This window comes from Rhinoderma darwinii, chromosome 4 (genome assembly GCF_050947455.1).
Source record: "Rhinoderma darwinii isolate aRhiDar2 chromosome 4, aRhiDar2.hap1, whole genome shotgun sequence".
NCBI lineage: Eukaryota > Metazoa > Chordata > Amphibia > Anura > Rhinodermatidae > Rhinoderma > Rhinoderma darwinii.
The window spans coordinates 100,138,726-100,157,557 of record NC_134690.1 but is presented as its reverse complement, the minus strand read 5'-3'; the positions used below and the strand labels follow the sequence as shown (position 1 = coordinate 100,157,557).

The window sequence follows — 18,832 nt, the reverse complement described above, 5'->3', positions numbered from 1 at the left end:
TGGCTGCGTGATTTTTGCGCAGCCGCCATCATTATGACACTCTGTTTGTATGTTTGTAAACAGAAAAGCACGTGGTGCTTTTCTGTTTTCATTCATACTTTTTACTGCTGTTGCGCGAATCACGCGCGTCACACAGAAGTGCTTCCGTGTGCTGCGCGTGATTTTCACGCACCCATTGTCTTCAATGGGTGCATGATGCGCGAACAACGCACAAATATAGGACATGTCGGTAGTTTTACGCAGCGGACACGCGCTGCGTGAAACTCACGGACAGTCTGCACGGCCCCATAGACTAACATAGGTCCGTGCGAGGCGCGTGAATATCACGCGCGTTGCACGGACCTCTTATACGTTCGTCTGAATAAGCCCTTATACTGCGGATTTTCCGCAACAAAATCAGTTGCAAAAAATCCACAGTATTTATGCTACATGTAAACCTGGCCTAAAAATGAGAGCTTCAATCTGATTAGTTGCTATAAGAAACTGCTTCATTTTTTAGTTCTGCACTAATTTTGACAAATCTTCCTCACTTTGCTGCCACTTCAGGCTGGTGCCACTCAGCAGTAACTAGTCCATTCTGTATTACAGTTATAGAGCTAGAGCTGCATGTGTGATCGCTAATTAATCATCTGCCTATATCAACCAACCAGAACTCTTCTTTCATCTACCAACTTGATTTAAAACCTAAAAGCTGGAAGCTGATTGGCTGCCGTGGACAACATATCCACCTTATGCCTGCATTAGTTTTGATAATCGACCAAAATCTATAGAAGTTTTAACTATCTGACGTTCACCTGGAGTCCCATTTGCCCAAAACAAAGATGGCGGAAGATCTTTTTTTTTTATCCACCTGAGGACACGTAAAGTGGCAGACAAGTGACGCTTACATAGCAACGGTTACTAAGCAGCATCCAAGGTGAGACGGGGGCGGTGCTGCCGCTCAGTTAGACACTCGCGTACAATACAGAGCAGAGGGCATGAGCGGCACAAGCTGCATACCCAGCCGTGTACCAGCTCCGGGGAGCCCCACCATTATCAACCCGCTCCAGTCCCCTCACTGTCTCCTCCTCTTCCTCCCTCCACTTTCTCTCATTCATCGCTCTGCCTCCTCCTCCGCCTTCTCTCTATTCAGTCCTCTCCACCCTCCTTTTCTTTGCAATCGTCCGGCTCAGTGATCAGGCTGCCAGGTAGGCACTGTTACTTGTTACCTTCACCCCTCCTGCTCTCTGATCATGTAATCCTTTTCTACTCCAGCTTCATGGGAGCTGTGCCCCCTCCTCATCCTCACATCAGGGGTGGGGGGAAACACATGCAGGGTCCGTGCCCTCATCTGGAGGTGACATCTTGCTCCCCAGTTAACACTGTCACTAGCAGACAGATCCAGGTCATGCACTCACTTTTGGGGACATGAATGCATTGCCTTAATACAGCTAGGCACGTCTGGTCATGAAATAGTTAATATTTAAATGTTTCTTACATCAGAGTGATGTCACCGGGACCCTTTGGGTGGTCTCTTTCCCATTTGTTTGAGCAGCTGGCGAGGATTCCTAGTAACAACCATATGTATGGCTGAGGATTTTTTGGAGAGTGGTTCGTAGTTGTGTTACTGGTTGTAACCCACATGGGATGGGAACTAAACTAGAAGTGTGGCGGAGGGATCATGTACAAAAAGTCTGGGTGCGGTGGCATATCTTTATACTGGCCATAAATAGTGGGACGTTTACTAGTGCGGTATGGATACAATCAGGGTGACACACAATGTGTTATTGTGACACGTCAATGAAAACTTTTTAGTGATGTGGGTCATTGTGTGACTTGTGCATAAAGGATTTTGTGACATAAAAATAGCTGAGTGATCTCATGTGCGACATATTCTTCACTTTACATAAAGGCATCTGTCAGGCTCTGTTCACATCTGCGTTGGGGTCCCATTCTGGTTTCCGTCGGTGTCCGTTTGTGTCTGCTCAGGGTCCCGTTCTGAAGGAAACCTCTGACGGACCGTCAGAACGGGACCCCAACGCAGATGTGAACAGAGCCTAAGACTTTCTTTGTTTTTCCTCTCTGACTCCCCACCATCGTGTCCAGGATTATTAGTGATGGTGTTACAGTCTTGTCACATCTCACATTCTGCATTATTAGGGTATATTCCCACATGGCAGATTTTGTTGGAGAAATTTCTTTGGCTGTACTATACATCTGAATGGGGCTTGCAGAAATCGATGGTTTCAGAAATAACCTCATTCAGGGTATGTTCACACGCCCTATTTACGGACGTAATTTGGTCGTTTTAGCCTCGAATTACGTCCGAAAATACGGCACCAAAGCGTCGGCAAACATCTGCCCATTCATTTGAATGGGCTTTACGATGTTCTGTGCCGACGGTCATATTTTTTATACGCCGCTGTCAAAAGACGGCGCTTAAAAAAGACGCACGCGTCAAAGAAGTGCATGTCACTTCTTGAGACGTAATTGGAGCCGTTTTCCATTGACTCCATAGAAAAACAGCTCCAATTACGTTCGTAATGGACGCAGCGAAAAGCGCCTGCACTCTCCTGAAAACAGCTCCGTAATTTCAGCCGTAACGGAGGCTGCCGTGTGAACATACCCTTAGGCTTCGTTCACATCTGTGTCGGGACTCCGGTAATGCGTTCCGTTTGAGCTTTCCGTCAGGGAAACCCATGAACGGAATCCAAACGGAAACACTCGGTTCCGATGCAAATGGTTTCCGTTTGTCACTGTTGTGTAAGGGTTCCGTCGTTTTGACTGAATCAATACCGTACTCGACTTGCGCTATTGATTCGAAACGGTGACAAACGGATCCGTCACCATTGAAATCTATGGTGATGCAAATGTTTCAGTTTGGATTCCGTTCCTGGGTGCCCCTGACGGAATGCTCCAACGGAACCCATGAACGGAGTCCCGACGCAGATGTGAACGAAGCCTTGTGTATGGACACAATTTCTGCAACTAATCTGCCCCATGCGGACATACCCCACTGCTCTGCATGCGTGGATTTGATGGATGCCGTATTAGGCTATGTTCACACGGGGTATTTTGCAGGAGGAATATCTGCCTCAAAATTCCGTTTGGAAGTTTGAGGCAGATATTCCTCTCCCTGCACGCCGATTTTCGCGGCGATTTTCGTGCCGTTTTTCGCCTGTGGGCATAAAACAGCGCGAAATACGCTTTTTCTGCCTCCCATTGAAGTCAATGGGAGGTCAGAGGCGGAAGCGCCCGAAGATAGGGCATGTCGCTTCTTTTTCCCGCGAGGCAGTTTTACTGCTCGCGGGAAAAAGACGCCGACGCCTCCCATTGAAATCAATGGGAGGCATTCTCGGGCCGTTTTTGCCGAGTTTTGCGACGCGGTTTCCGCGTCAAAAAACTCGGCAAAATACCCCGTGTGAACATAGCCTTAGTTTTTAATTCTTTAGATTTGTATCAAAATTTGTTTGTTCTTTTAAATGATCATAATATTTAGAGATGAGCACATTTTTACTCCCAAGTTTCACCAATTTGTGTATGGGTTTGGGATTCACCAGTCATTAGAATGCTTCGATGATTCATTTAGCCGGTTTGAGATCCGCTGTAGAGAAAATAATAGGCAAGTTGATTTTCCTTGTATTGTATTCTATGGCTAATAAGTAAATCAGGCAAAATGACGAGCTAATCTCTAATAATATTAATTTATGCTGGGGAAGTGTAAGAATTGCATCCAAGACATTCCATGGAGGTTGAGATCTAGGGGCGCCTCCTTTTCAGTGGAGACGTGACTGTATATGTGGCAGTGCCTTTGCTCATAGATATATTAAAGATGTTTATCACTCTGTGCGACCCCCTTCTCACGTGAATGGTTCCCTAGTGATGAAGCGCACTCAAGGGGTCCTTCTTTAATGCACGGGTTCACTGGTTTCTCAACACTTTCCAGTGGCTCTCTGGTATAATAAAGGGGGTCTTCTACACAAGGGATTCTCTCATGTGTACCATTAGGTTTATTAGAAAGGTTTCCATCATCAGTGGGAGTCTAAAGGGGGTTTTACACAGGACGATTATCGGGCACACGGGCATTGATATAACGCTCGTTGCCGATAACTGCCCTGTGTAAAAAGGGCAGCGATCAGCAGATGAACGAGCAAACTGCTGGGCGTATCATTTTAAAAAAAGTAAAAAATTATCGTTGTCGGCAGGACATCTCCCTGTGTAAAGAGGGAGACGCGATACCGACATGATAATAATGTATGGGGACGAGCGATCGAAGTAACGACTGCTCGTCCCCATCCATAGCTCCGTGTGACAGGAGCAAGCGAGCGCCGATCAACGATGTCTTGTTGACCGGCGCTCGCTGCACCGGCCGAGTGTCGGCCGGTGTAAAAGGGCCTTCACTTAAATTATAATTTCTATACTGTAACTGCAGATCATGGTGCTAATAATGAGTTATTGTAATGTTTCTCATAGGGTGTATTCAGACATAGCAATCATGTCGTAGTTTATTGCTGCGACTACTGCAAAATGCTGCGTTTTTACGACATAACAACAAAACCACAGCATTTTTCTGCAATTTTTCAGTAGCAGCAGCAGCAGCAAAAAATAAAATAAAAAATGCAATATGACTGCTATGTCTAGATTTACAATATCCACACATGCAGTTTTTGAGGCAGTTTTGTTGTAGTTTTTTGATCCAAACACAGGAGTGGCTTTAATTAGTCAAAGAAAGAGAGGTGAAATGGAAGTTCCCCAGGGGCAGGGTGAGAGGTTTCAGGTTAGATCAGAACAGAAGAGCCAACCAACAATGAAACCAGGCCCCAGTTAGGTGGAAGGTTAAAAAAAATTCTGCCAGCCTGGTCCGCTTTTTCAAGAAGAAATGGGTTCTAGACATTCATTCCCTACCTCCTGAAAGGATTCTTATTACAAAGCAACAGGCGTCTTCAAAGGGGCAATCTGCCCTGGATTCAGAAAAACTAAAAAATAATTGGTTCCAGCCTCAAAAGGGGAAGAAGGGAACGGGTTTTACTTCCCTCTATTCTTGGTTTAAAAAAAAAAAAAAGACTCGCCCTACAGAACCTTAATACATTTAAAATCCTTGACCTAGTTTCTGAAATACAATATGGAAACTATAAGATCTACTGTAAATCTTCTGTATCCTCAATGTTTTATGACAGTCATTGATTTATGCGTCGCTTACTCGTCCATATTCACTTAGATCATCAAAAATTTCTGAGGGTGACAGGTTACAGGGGGTACTGTATCATCTCCAGTTTTAGGCTCTTCCATTTGTTATTTCTATGGGCCCTCGAGAGTTCACCAAAATAGTGGGAGAAATGTCTGCTCCCATTAGGGATTTAGACATTCTGTTTATTCCATATGTAAATGATTTATTAATCGTAGGGAATACAGAGAATACCTGCGCTCATCGTGTGAGTCAAATATCCTCTATCCTTGCAGGTCAAGGTTGGATTATAAATTTAAAAAAATCAAGACACACCAATAAAAGATCAGATCTTTCTGGGAATCCAACTTAATTCGCCGCACCAAAGTTATTATTTGCGAGAAGAGAAAATCAAAAGTTTTTAATCGGGTCTTCGACCTAATTCAGAATCATCACGTTCCTTTACGACAGGCGATGTTCCTTCTTGGAACCCTGGCAGCCTGTATCCTGGCGGTAGTATGGGCCCAGGGTCATGCCAGAATACTAGAGTGGGAGATCCTGAGCGCTTGGGACAAGAACTTCTTGGTGGCAACACAGGTAGAATCTGTTCCAGGGAGTTACCTGGAAGGTCTCGTTTTCCACGGTGATCACTACCGATGCCAATCCTTCCAATTAGTGGGCGCATATGTAGAACCAAATATTCCAGGGTCTAAGGAAGCGCTCTCTTCCGTCAGGCTCATCAAATCTCAAAAAGCTTGCAGCAATCAGACTAGCACTGACAGAACAAGAATTCTAAACAAGAATGTAAAAAATCCTGTCCGACACCATCAATCACCATGGGTGTGCGATATCAAAAAGCCTCATGGAGGAATCATAAAGGATCCCAAAGTTGGCGGCATCTGTTTAATCAGGGAGACTAGATCCTAAACTAATCCGTCTTGTTTGTCAAATTGTGGCCTTGTAGGGCAGACCAGAAATATACTTATTTGTAACTAATTCAAACCCAAAAAAATGTTTTTGTTTTTCTCTTCGAATCCAAGTGAATTGCCATTTTGAGAGGTTACCTTTCTTCACAGATGGGACTTCAGTCTGGCTTATGCCTTTTCCCTAATCTCGTTTCTACCAAGGGTATTTAGGAAGAAATTTCTCCCTTTTGGCAATAAAGAGCCTGGTTTGCCTGACTATTGGTAATGACAGTGACAGAAACCTGGGTATTTCTGGATATTCTGGATCTCCTCTTCTAGAGCCCAGTTGTGCATCCCCAAATTTCCAGCCTCCATCTGACTGCATGGAATTTGAGTGAAAAATTCTAACCAACAAAGAAGTGATTTCAAGTTTATTAAAAAAAAAACAAAAAAAAAAAAAACAACATGACAACGAACATTAACGCATGGAAAATATTTCTTACTTTCTGATACATACAGCCCCAGAACCAAGGTCAACACATAAATACAGCACCAGAACCAAGCTCATTGCATAAATACTGTACGAGAAGCAAGCTCTGTACATAAATACAATACCAGCAGAAATACAGAGATCATTTGAAAAGTTAGGTTAGCCCCTGCCATACAAATTTGTACAGCATGAAACCAAAGCTTCTAGTATGGGCTGAACCATTGTAAGAATATGCTGGAAGTTGCTGTTTGACAAAAATACCACCCACAATCTCTCTTCAGATCCTACAGTGACTACAGTACTGATCAGTGAGAGCGAGAATATACATTTATTTTCAGTAACTCACAGATGACATAGTCTTTGACTAGCATCGTTCTCTTTCCTTTTCTTCAAACCTCCATGACGACTACTTCTGGCAATGACCCATCTCTGCATGGTATGCCTCCCAGATGTCTTTGACTTCTCGCTTTTTCAGCATGTCTACACCTATAAACTAAGACAAAATCTTCATGGTGCCACACACTAGACTCCTGAATATAATAGCACCATACACTATGCCCCAGAATACAGTCATGTCACACACTGTGCCCCCTGTAGATAGTGCCACACACAGTGCCCCCCCCCCCTGTAGTAGTATACTGTGTCTTGCTATAACAAGCATATTAACTTGTCTCGGTTCCCATGCCGTCCCCCAGAGATGCCGGCCTGGTCTTTTCTGATTAGGCTTTCTCCAGCGGTACGACGTGATGTTATCATTGCGCCACCTGCATCACAAGAAAAGTGCCAAATGGTGGGGAAGGGAACTGATGGCTCTCTTGCCTTGTCATCACTGTCAATTGTATGTTCGGCCAGTGGGTACCGATGTGGGGCAACCTGACCAGGAAGATAGTGGGGCACTAGCTAGGGCTCCAATTACAATCTGGCCGTGGCCACAGGGGGGTTTCAGGGTAACTGGGTGCCCCTGGCTATCCTTTTGTCTATGTATTCGTAAAATGGCATATAAGCGTCCGACACGAAGGGCGCTGAATGCGGTGAAATGGAGGTTTGTCGAGAGATTTAAAAAACAAAAAAAATCAAACCTGTGTTGATATGGGGGGGGGGGGTGGCAGAAATCCAGGTATGGCCACAATTTAATGTTTTTGGGGACATGAAAGGTCCTTTTTTTAAAGGGTATGTTCACCTTTTAAACACCACTTTGATATCTATGTATAAAATGAAGGGGGTTGTGCCTTGAGGACATCCACTTTTCTAACTGCAGACCTGCTGGTGAACAGCTGATTGTCTTGGATTCCACAGCTGAAACCATTGGAAATCAGATGTTATTACTAGGGAAAACTGCGGGAAGATGTTATTGCAGGGGAAATTTAGAATTACATGGCGCCCATACAAATGAGTGTACGATTGCATAATACATAGTTGTTACAAGTTCTCCAGAGTGAAAGCCGATGTTTGCAGCAGCATGTTACTCTGACTAATAAAGGGATGCTGGAGTCAGGGGAACTGCCTCCTTGACATCCATATGCTATAATAGGCTATATCGAAAGGAGTTGTGTTGTATTCATGAAACAACCCCTTTAATCTCAGGTTAAGTAAATTTTTAAATACATCACATTACATATTTTGTACTGATCTAATCCAGAGTTGCAGCCTGTATTATTCCAGAGCTGTATTCAAAGTTCTGCTGGTCATCATTGGGAACAGTCCACATAGCCATCATCGGACAGCTCCATAAGGGTGTATTCACAAAGTGTGGGCACATTGTGTTTCTTGCCACGGTTTTTGCAGAGCCGCAGCAATAAAAAAAAAGCAATATAATTGCGCCATGTCAATCCAATCTTACATTATAGATGATCTCCTATAATGCATTGGGAGAGTTCCTATTCAATATTGCTAAAACCATGCCTGGTGCAGATACAGATACGGTGCAGATACAGATACAATGCAAATGACAAGGTAAGTCATTGTAAAATGGCTCAACTATATGTCATTATGTAAACAGTAAAATAGTGTGTGAAAAGGTGTACTCTTTAGTGCAGCTGTTCTGTTTTATCACTTACTTTTCTTCCAGACTACACTTGTCATATGTCTTCAGCTGTTCTCTAATCTTGTTACCGTCTCATTCACATGTGTTCTTATCTGATTATAAGTACGTGGTGTTATAATTTGTGGTCCATATCAAGGGTCACTTACTGATACAATGCTTGCTGCTCAGCAATATAAAGAATAGTTTACTTTTTGGGGCTCATTCACACAAGCGTGAGTTTCGTCCATATGCTGTGCGTTGAAATAACGCACAGCACGCGGCCCCATTGATTTCAATAGGGCTATTCACACATGCGTGAGTTTTTACACAGCGAGAGTCCATTGCGTAAAACTTATTGCATGTCCTATATTGGTGCGTTTTAACGCACCTAGACGCCCATTGAAGTCAATGGGTGCGTGAAAACCACGGACAGCACACGGATGCACATCTGTGTGCTGCCCGTGTTTTAAGCATCAATTATATTGAAAAAAAAAGTGCTTGCAATTGCTTCAAAAACGCATGCACTCGCAAAGCACACTGATACATAACACAACGCACACGGACAGATTTTAACACGGCCCGATGATACACAGGGAGATACGATGACGACAACATTAATTTTAGAGACTGCATAAACTATGTCATCGGCTGATGAACGAGCGTTTGCTCGTTTGACAGATGATCGCTGCCGTTTACAGGGGCCAATACTTCGGAATGAGCATTCATAAGAACGCTCATTTGGTCGATTATTGGCGTGTCTAAATAGGCCTTAAAGGGTAACTAAACTTTAAAAAAACCTTTGACGTCGTTTTGATCGGTGGGAGTCTGAGCACTCAGACCCCCACCCATCGATAAAATGAGCGACAGAAGTGCTCAGGATAGCGCTGCGCTGATTACTTTCTGATCGGCTTTCCTCAGAAAGCCAAGCAATCGATGTGCGGACTCGTAGACTTTCTATTGAGCCCGTACACCACTCTGAGGAAAGCCGATCAGAAACGAAGCAGCACAGCGCTCAGTCACAATCGGTGGCGGTCCTAGCATTGAGACCCCCTGCTGATTGCTAAAACAAAGCCGCAATAAAAAGTATTTGAGTCCGTACACTGTTCGCTCAACTTTCCGAGGAAAGCCAAGCAGGTCCGAGCAGAAACAAGTGTTAACGATCGGCGGGGATCTCAGTGCTCGGATCCCCACCATTCAAAACTTCTGACATGTCACTATGACCTGTCAGAAGTTTTTTGAAAGTTTAGCTACAATTAAAATGATTACCTTTAATAAAAGTTGAATTGTTCACAATTGAGTCTATATTTACATTGTAATATCTTCAGAATAAGCTGTGCTGGATACAGGCGGCAGTAATCCCAGATTGAGTTGATTGTAATGCCAAGTATTTGTGATGCAATACATTGCCTTTTGTTTGTTATTTTCTCTTGAGGTTGGTGACAGTAAGACATTTTAGACTGTTTTGTAGGCAGGTTTCCATTACTTGTAATACACACACACACACACACACCCTCCCCCCCCCCCCCCCTCGTGGCGCTGCCGTAGCAACACGTCCCTGCTTTTCCAGCTGCTCTGTGTCCAGGCGCCCTCCTGTGATGACGTTTCATCAGATCTGACCGCTGCTGCCTGTGATCACATGGGGCAGCCTGGACACTTTGCTGCAGTGTTTTCGGCTGGATATGTGGGAAGAAAATTTCCGCACAGAAAACGTGCATAAATTGACCTGCGGTGAAGATTACTAATCTGTTACATGTCAATTTATGCTGCAAATTTGTTGCAAAATTTTCCCATTGCGTTTAGTGAGGAATTCCAATTCTGCCACAAATGCCATTGTTTGCGAAACTTGCTGCCATTATATGGTGTATTCGCAGCAAATTCCGCAGGGTAAAAAGAGAATATATCCTTAGCTCTTGCAGCTGTGCCATAGCAAAGTGTCCAGGCTGCCCCATGTGATCACAGGCATCAGCGGTCATATCTGATGAAACGTCATCACAGGAGGGCGCCTGGACACAGAGCAGCTGGAAAAGCAGGGACGTGTTGCTATAGCAGCGCCACGAGAGGTAAGTATATGCCTTTTTTACTTTTTCCAGCGGACGGATAATCCGGCCGAATATACGTATGGTGCCTCTGACTATATTAACATACCCCAAAAAGCCTCCACTTTAGGATAACATTTGCTAAAAATGAGGAATAGTATAAAGCAACAAATTGTGCTGGATATTTTTATGTGCAAAATGCCTTCATTCTTGAACAACAAACAAACGACTCCATGGAGATACTGTAAGCAATACAAAAATAGTGTAGACGGTCCTGTTTCCGGAGACGCACATATGAAATTTATATTATGTTTTTACCCATACAACAAGTAGTTACAAGTAGAACCTAGTCAGCAGGGTCACACAAAAACAATTCCATGGAATACATTTCTCCTGGGAGAGAGCAATTTGTGGCGAGCATATTGCTGTGTCCTGAGCAGACCTCCAGGCAGTGCAGCAGCTGCCTGGCATTGAGTACACTTAATAGATCTTCAATCAGAGCGATGTGTATAGCAGCACATGGAGTCCCTACGTTATAGTGCCTGCTCCATATTCTCCACTGTATGGACCGATAACAAGCCATGGGTTCATATTATGGATCGTAATAGAATAATGTGCATGAAGCTCTACGCTGATTCCCATGAAAGCCATTTCTCTGTAGGGAAAGTGACTGTCTGGCTGAGGGCGGGTAATGCTATGGAGTATGCAAAGAGAGTTTGGTTCCATACCTGCTTTTTATACAGGTATAGTTCTGGTGCTGACAGGTGTCTTTTTAGCATGTATTTCTATAATTCGGGGTGCCTCCGATTGCACTCCGCAGAGAAGCACTGTACTATATGAATGGGTAAGTTACAAGAAAACTTTGCATGTTGTCTATCTCTGTAATAACCTACTTTGTACCCTGTAACTATTAGATCGTGATCATCTGTAAACCACAAATCATTAGAAATAACTCCCAGAGACTTGGCTCAATTTGAAATCAATTGCTTGTCTCTTCCTAATCCCTCTGTGCATATATAGTGATTACTGCGAAAAGCCTTTTAATAGTTATTACTGAAAACACGAGGGAGTTTAATAATTCATTCTGCCCACTTTGTTTTCCAGCCTCAATACGTCTATTGATTATTTATTTAGTTTACACTTTTACAATACATCTTCTCCGATTACAACATTTGCCTTGTATCTGAATGCAGCCACCCACTGCAGATCTTGTGGGATATGGAAAAAGTGATTTGCTTCCCTGGGAATGATCACTTCACAAAAACATCTTGAAAGGAGTCGCTCAATACGACTTTTCTCAAACTTTACATGACCGTGCTGTGTTTAGTCTGGAAGATACAGTTTCTGTACAAAAATATAAGCAGGCTCGGTCATATTTTGGAAGGAGAAAGACTAAGGAAACAAATGTATCCATCGAGGTTGCGGAATCCAAAAATGTTTTTTGGGTTTCCATTGTCTGGTCAGTTTATAAATGTGCACTGTTTTCACAAACACACGCCTTTTGTTAACTTCTCATTTCATTTGTGAAGACGATACCTAGAATGGCATTGCAGGATATGGTTCATCTTCACAAATGAAGCCAAATGGGCATATCACTGTGCAGATAGCCACAGCCCCCTCACTCTCTGTTTTTGTGGGTCTCAAGACCACCAACAGGTAGCAGGATTAGTTGAAAATCGAATGTGTATGGGGGCAAATCGAGTGCCCTTTGTCTGTTGTCTGTAAATAAGGATTGGACATGTTGGATTTCTACATTCACAATCCCTTGCTCTGCCACAGTTGTCCGGTAGCGGCTTATATGCCTGTTTCTATTGAAATATAAATATAACATGCATGCTCAGCCAATCCAAGCATGCATGTTTATGTGGGGTTGAAGGAGATGGCGGTCTTCTGTGTATGGCCAGTATAGCGCTACCTGTCCTTGGACCTCCAGTCTTATTAATGTGTTGCGTAAAAGGAAGTCCACGCTCAGAAGTCTGTTGAAACTACCATGGCAACACCAGAGCAAGCAAAATAATTAAGAGATCAAGAGTAGGAGAGAAAAGCAAAACAAAATGTATAACACTAAAGTCATTATTTTCATATTACAGTCTATTAAACGACAATTTTTTCTAAAAGTAATATGGTACCTTTTTTTTCTCATCATGACTCTCATAGGATCATAGAAACTTATTAACCTCTGTCTTCAGGCATAAGAGTATGTATGCAGGGAAGGCTGTCAAAGTAATTCAGCATCACTTACTGAAATATTATAGATCAATGTGCTCAGCATCTCCTGACGCCTGCAGATCGGGCAGATTCAGGTTCTGACAGGTCCACTTCCATATCACTTTTTTTTTTTTTTTTACCTGGCCCTGAATTTATGGGGCACACTTTCAAAAGCAGAATGAAATGAATTCATGAAACCCTTTTTTCTCATTTCGCTTATAATCCTAGCTTTGAACAAGAAATATACCAACAGTAATAACTGAAAATAGTGAAGGGGTAAATAATCATTGAAAGCAGTGTCATGCAGCGTTACACTTGAAAGAATTTCCCTTCCGCAATTTTCTCTGTTCAAATATTTTATTTCCAAGCGACCAGTGTGAAGATCGTTTTAGGACAGGGAATGTTAAATAGCTGGACGCGTTTCATGGGCTCGTGCGCTTATTAATACTTTATTGCTACACACACCATACTCTATAATTTAATCTCATTACTGTAGAATCTAGATACAATTGCTGGACCCGAATAGAAGTAACCATGGAAAAGTGCAGGTTTCTTTTAGCTAGTTCCATGTATGTAATTCTTGTGTGTGTGTGTGTGTGTACGGATTTCTAGGGCTTATGGTCTATGATTTTATACATATGTATGTTTCGCCTAAATGTTTTGACTTCTTCACAATAACAGCACTTTTAGTTGTCTGGGAAGCTCTAGCTGAGCAGAAATGTAATGGGCTCGCTGGTAGAAAAAGTCACATCCTATGATTAGCAGCATGGTGGTGGCCCAGTGGTTGCCTGTCTACTCTGGGGTGCTCGGTTATAGGCTGTTTTCGTGTTCTCCTCTTGTATGTGTGGGTTTCGGCCGGGTTCTCCAATTTCCTCCCACACTGGGAAACAGGAAATTGATTTACTATGAATATTGTCCCAAGTGTTAGTAAAAAATTATATTCTGAGCTCTACTGGGGACAATGTGTGTACGTTCTTGTGGAAAATGTTGGCTATATATATATATATAAAGGAAAAGACCGTTCCACTAAGCTCTTCACTGTGACAAATTATATATAATGTGTTTTCGTTAATACTTGGTTTGATGCACTCCTTAGAAATCAGTTTGGCCGAAATGACCAAACCAAGTCTTTTGGTGATGTTGTGCAGGGCGGGACAAACTTAGGAAACAGCTATCCAGTGCACTCAGAAATTTACTACTATAACATCCTTAATGCTGGATGAAGAAAATCAAATTGACTCTTATGTTCACTCTGTTTGGAGCCTCAGTTGCAGATCCCGTCAAATTTGATGAACATCTCAGCGGAATCCGACGTACCCCATTATGTCAGTCTTAGGGTATGTTCACACGGCAGCGTCCGTAACGGCTGAAATTACGGGGATGTTTTCAGGAGGAAACATCCCCGTAATTTCAGCCGTAACGGCATGTGCAGGCGCTTGAACGCCGCGTCCATTACGGACGTAATTGGCGCTGCTTTTCATTGGAGTCAATGAATAACGGCTCCAATTACGCCCAAAGAAGTGACAGGTCACTTCTTTGACGCGGGCGTCTATTTACGCGCCGTCATTTGACAGCGGCGCGTAAATATACGCCTCGTGTGAACAGACAAACGTCAGCCCATTGCTTTCAATGGGCAGATGTTTGTCAACGCTGTCGAGGCGCATTTTTCGGACGTAATTCGGGGCAAAAACGCCCGAATTACGTCCGTAATTAGTGTGTGTGAACATACCCTTAGACTGACACGCAGCCTATATGGTCCTGCCTTAGGCCGGGCCTAATAGGCTTTCGTACAAGGCAAACCTGGAGGACAATGTTGGGCCCCAAACGGCCAGGGTAGCCCATCAGCACCCCGCAATCATGTCGCGGGAGTGCCGATGGGCTTACAGAGGGAGCACCCTCCCTCAGTAAAACCACTTAGGTGCCACAGGCAGCATTGAGCTGCAGCTTAGCTGCATTGGAGTGCAGGCTGCAAAAGAAGTCTGAGGTAGTCTCTAACAAACCTCCAATCTCATTAGTGGCTCAGGCTGTTGCTCTACATTCTTTATACTGCAGATCTGTGTGCTCAGCTTTGCTACTGTTTATAAGCACTAGCCCAGCGCAAGATAATACAGAAGTCAGTACACTGGGAGCGGATTTCTCATATGTCAGGCATAGAATGATTATAAACTAAACCACCAGTGAGAAAAGTAATATTATCAGGTAATTGTTAGATACGGTATTTTGATATTTCTACCAACTTACTGTATGTGGCATAGTATATTTGACTCATCTTGCTATTCATGTTAGGCCCTGTTCAAATCATGTTTGCAATATATGTTTAACGTGTATGTCAGGAAAGCTCCCGGTGTACACGCTAAAGGCGGGGCAAGTTAAAGACAAAGTGTGGCACTGGGCTAACTTAAGTGGGGCCCCAAATGCTAAATTAGGCCCTGTTCACATCTGCGCTGAGTTTTCTTTGATGACTTCCGTCAGACCTTTCCATCAGGGGAACCCATGAACGCAAACCAAACGGAAAACATAGCTTTCAGTTTGCCTTACCGTTGATTTCAATGGTAATGTTTCCTTTTGATTTTTTTTGTCGGAAACCATAGCGCAGTTGACTGCGCTATTGACTCCATCCAAAAAACGGAAACCTTATGGAACGGAGACAAACTAAAACCATTTGCAATGAAAACATTACCATTAAAATCAATGGTAATGCAAACAGAAAGCTATGGTTTCCGTTTGGTTTGCGGTCATGGGTTCCCCTGACGGAAAGGTCTGAGGGAACCCATGAACGGAAGCTAGACGTAGATGTGAACACACCCTTACTGTATCAATAATGCAGTTGATTCAGAAGGCGGTGTGCAGAGAACTGCATCACTGATTTCTAGCGCGTCCAGGAGTGTTGCAAGACCCAAAGCATATGTCGCCCCTCTCACACAAAAAACTATGTATATACGTATATACAGTTATTCTATCATAATACTATACCAGATGAAATATTACCTGCATACGGTTACTGAATAATACTGCCCCACCATAGCCATATAGTGACAGAATAATACCCCCATACTGTTACTGAATAATACTGCCACATTATGACTACATAGTGACTGAATAATACCCCCATACTGTTACTGAATAATACCACCACACCATAACCACAGTGACTGAATAATACCACCATACTGTTACTGAATAATACTGCCAAATTATGACTACATAGTGACTGAATAATACCCCCATACTGTTACTGAATAATACTGCCACATTATGACTACATAGTGACTGAATAATACCACCATACTGTTACTGAATAATACCATCAAACCATAACCACATAGTGACTAAATAATACCCCTACACTGTTACTGAATAATACCACCACACCATAACCACAGTGACTGAATAATACCTCCATACTGTTACTGAATAATACCATCAAACCATAACCACATAGTGACTGAATAATACCACCATACTGTTACTGAATAATACTCCCACACTATAACTACATAGTGACTGAATAATACCCCCATACTGTTACTGAATAATACTGCCACATTATGACTACATAGTGACTGAATTATACCTCCATACTGTTACTGAATAATACCATCAAACCATAACCACATAGTGACTAAATAATACCCCTACACTGTTACTGAATAATACCACCACACCATAACCACAGTGACTGAATAATACCCCCATACTGTTACTGTATAAAGTCCTGCCCCACCATAACCACATAGTGACTGAATAATGGCACCATACTGTTACTGAATAAAAGCCACTAAACAAAGACATACTAATACCATATAGTGGTAGATGGCAGTTATACACAGGAGCTCAGCAGATGATACAGTGATTTCAGCACATTTATATCTAATGACTTCTAGTTGTTCAATTTCCCTTTTTTTCTCCATCCAGCCCAGACCACTGTGACAACTTATTCCAGCCACAACTCGTCTCTGCAGAATTTGACACGCAGACACGTTGGTTCCTCGCTTTTCAAGCATCCTCCACACCTATCCCCCATCGTCTAAACAAACTCGCAATCTACAGTGCCCCAGTTGGTAATAATGATCCCTCAGTACTCGACACAATAAAAGTGCCTCCACAGTAATAATGCCCCCTTTGTGCCTCCTGTAGATAGTGCCACACACAGCCCCCCTGTAGATAGTGCCACAGTCCCCCCTTATATATAGTGCCACACAACCCCCCCCCTTTAGTAGATAGTGCCACACAGCCTGCCTTGTATATAGTGCTACACAACCACCCTTGTATATATTGCCACACAGCAATCCCCCCTTGTATATAGTGCCACACAGCACCCCTTGTATATAGTGCCAAACAACCCCCCTTGTATATAGTGCCACACAGCCCCCCCTTGTATATAGTGCCACACAGCCCCCCCTTGTATATAGTGCCACACAGCCCCCCCTTGTATATAGTGCCACACAGCCCCCCCTTGTATATAGTGCCACACAGCCCCCCCCTTGTATATAGTGCCACACAGCCCCCCCTTGTATATAGTGCCACACAGCCCCCCCTTGTATATAGTGCCACACAGCCCCCCTTGTATATAGTGCCACACAGCCCCCTCTTGTATATAGTGCCACACAGCCCCACCTTGTATATAGTGCCACACAGCCCCCCCTTGTATATAGAGCCACACAGCCCCCCCTTGTATATAGAGCCACACAGCCCCCCCCTTGTATATAGAGCCACACAGCCCCCCCTTGTATATAGAGCCACACAGCCCCCCTTGTATATAGAGCCACACAGCCCCCCTTGTATATAGAGCCACACAGCCCCCCTTGTATATAGAGCCACACAGCCCCCCTTGTATATAGAGCCACACAGCCCCCCTTGTATATAGAGCCACACAGCCCCCCTTGTATATAGAGCCACACAGCCCCCCTTGTATATAGAGCCACACAGCCCCCCTTGTATATAGAGCCACACAGCCCCCCTTGTATATAGAGCCACACAGCCCCCCTTGTATATAGAGCCACACAGCCCCCCTTGTATATAGAGCCACACAGCCCCCCTTGTATATAGAGCCACACAGCCCCCCTTGTATATAGAGCCACACAGCCCCCCTTGTATATAGAGCCACACAGCCCCCCTTGTATATAGAGCCACACAGCCCCCCTTGTATATAGAGCCACACAGCCCCCCTTGTATATAGAGCCACACAGCCCCCCTTGTATATAGAGCCACACAGCCCCCCTTGTATATAGAGCCACACAGCCCCCCTTGTATATAGAGCCACACAGCCCCCCTTGTATATAGAGCCACACAGCCCCCCTTGTATATAGAGCCACACAGCCCCCCTTGTATATAGAGCCACACAGCCCCCCTTGTATATAGAGCCACACAGCCCCCCTTGTATATAGAGCCACACAGCCCCCCTTGTATATAGAGCCACACAGCCCCCCTTGTATATAGAGCCACACAGCCCCCCTTGTATATAGAGCCACACAGCCCCCCTTGTATATAGAGCCACACAGCCCCCCTTGTATATAGAGCCACACAGCCCCCCTTGTATATAGAGCCACACAGCCCCCCTTGTATATAGAGCCACACAGCCCCCCTTGTATATAGACACACAGCCCCCCTTGTATATAGACACACAGCCCCCCTTGTATATAGAGACACACAGCCCCCCTTGTATATAGAGACACACAGCCCCCCCTTGTATATAGAGACACACAGCCCCCCCTTGTATATAGAGACACACAGCCCCCCCTTGTATATAGAGCCACACAGCCACCCTTGTATATAGAGCCACACAGCCCCCCTTGTATATAGAGCCACACAGCCACCCTTGTATATAGAGCCACACAGCCCCCCTTGTATATAGAGCCACACAGCCCCCCTTGTATATAGAGCCACACAGCCCCCCCTTGTATATAGAGCCACACAGCCCCCCCTTGTATATAGAGCCACACAGCCCCCCCCCCTTGTATATAGAGCCACACAGCCCCCCCCCCTTGTATATAGAGCCACACAGCCCCCCCTTGTATATAGAGACAC

At 44.1% G+C, this 18,832-nt stretch overlaps 1 protein-coding gene across 2 annotated transcripts in view; it reads left to right on the top strand.

Annotated features, from left to right (window-relative positions):
- Window positions 1-793: 793 nt before the first annotated feature.
- The window catches only part of PXYLP1 (2-phosphoxylose phosphatase 1), a 129,691-nt gene continuing 111,652 nt past the window's right edge, over window positions 794-18,832 (top strand). Inside the window, exon 1 of one of the 2 annotated variants that reach the window (XM_075863981.1) lies at window positions 794-916. The gene's annotated coding sequence lies outside the window, so the exon portion shown is untranslated. The other variant, XM_075863980.1, reaches the window with a different exon arrangement.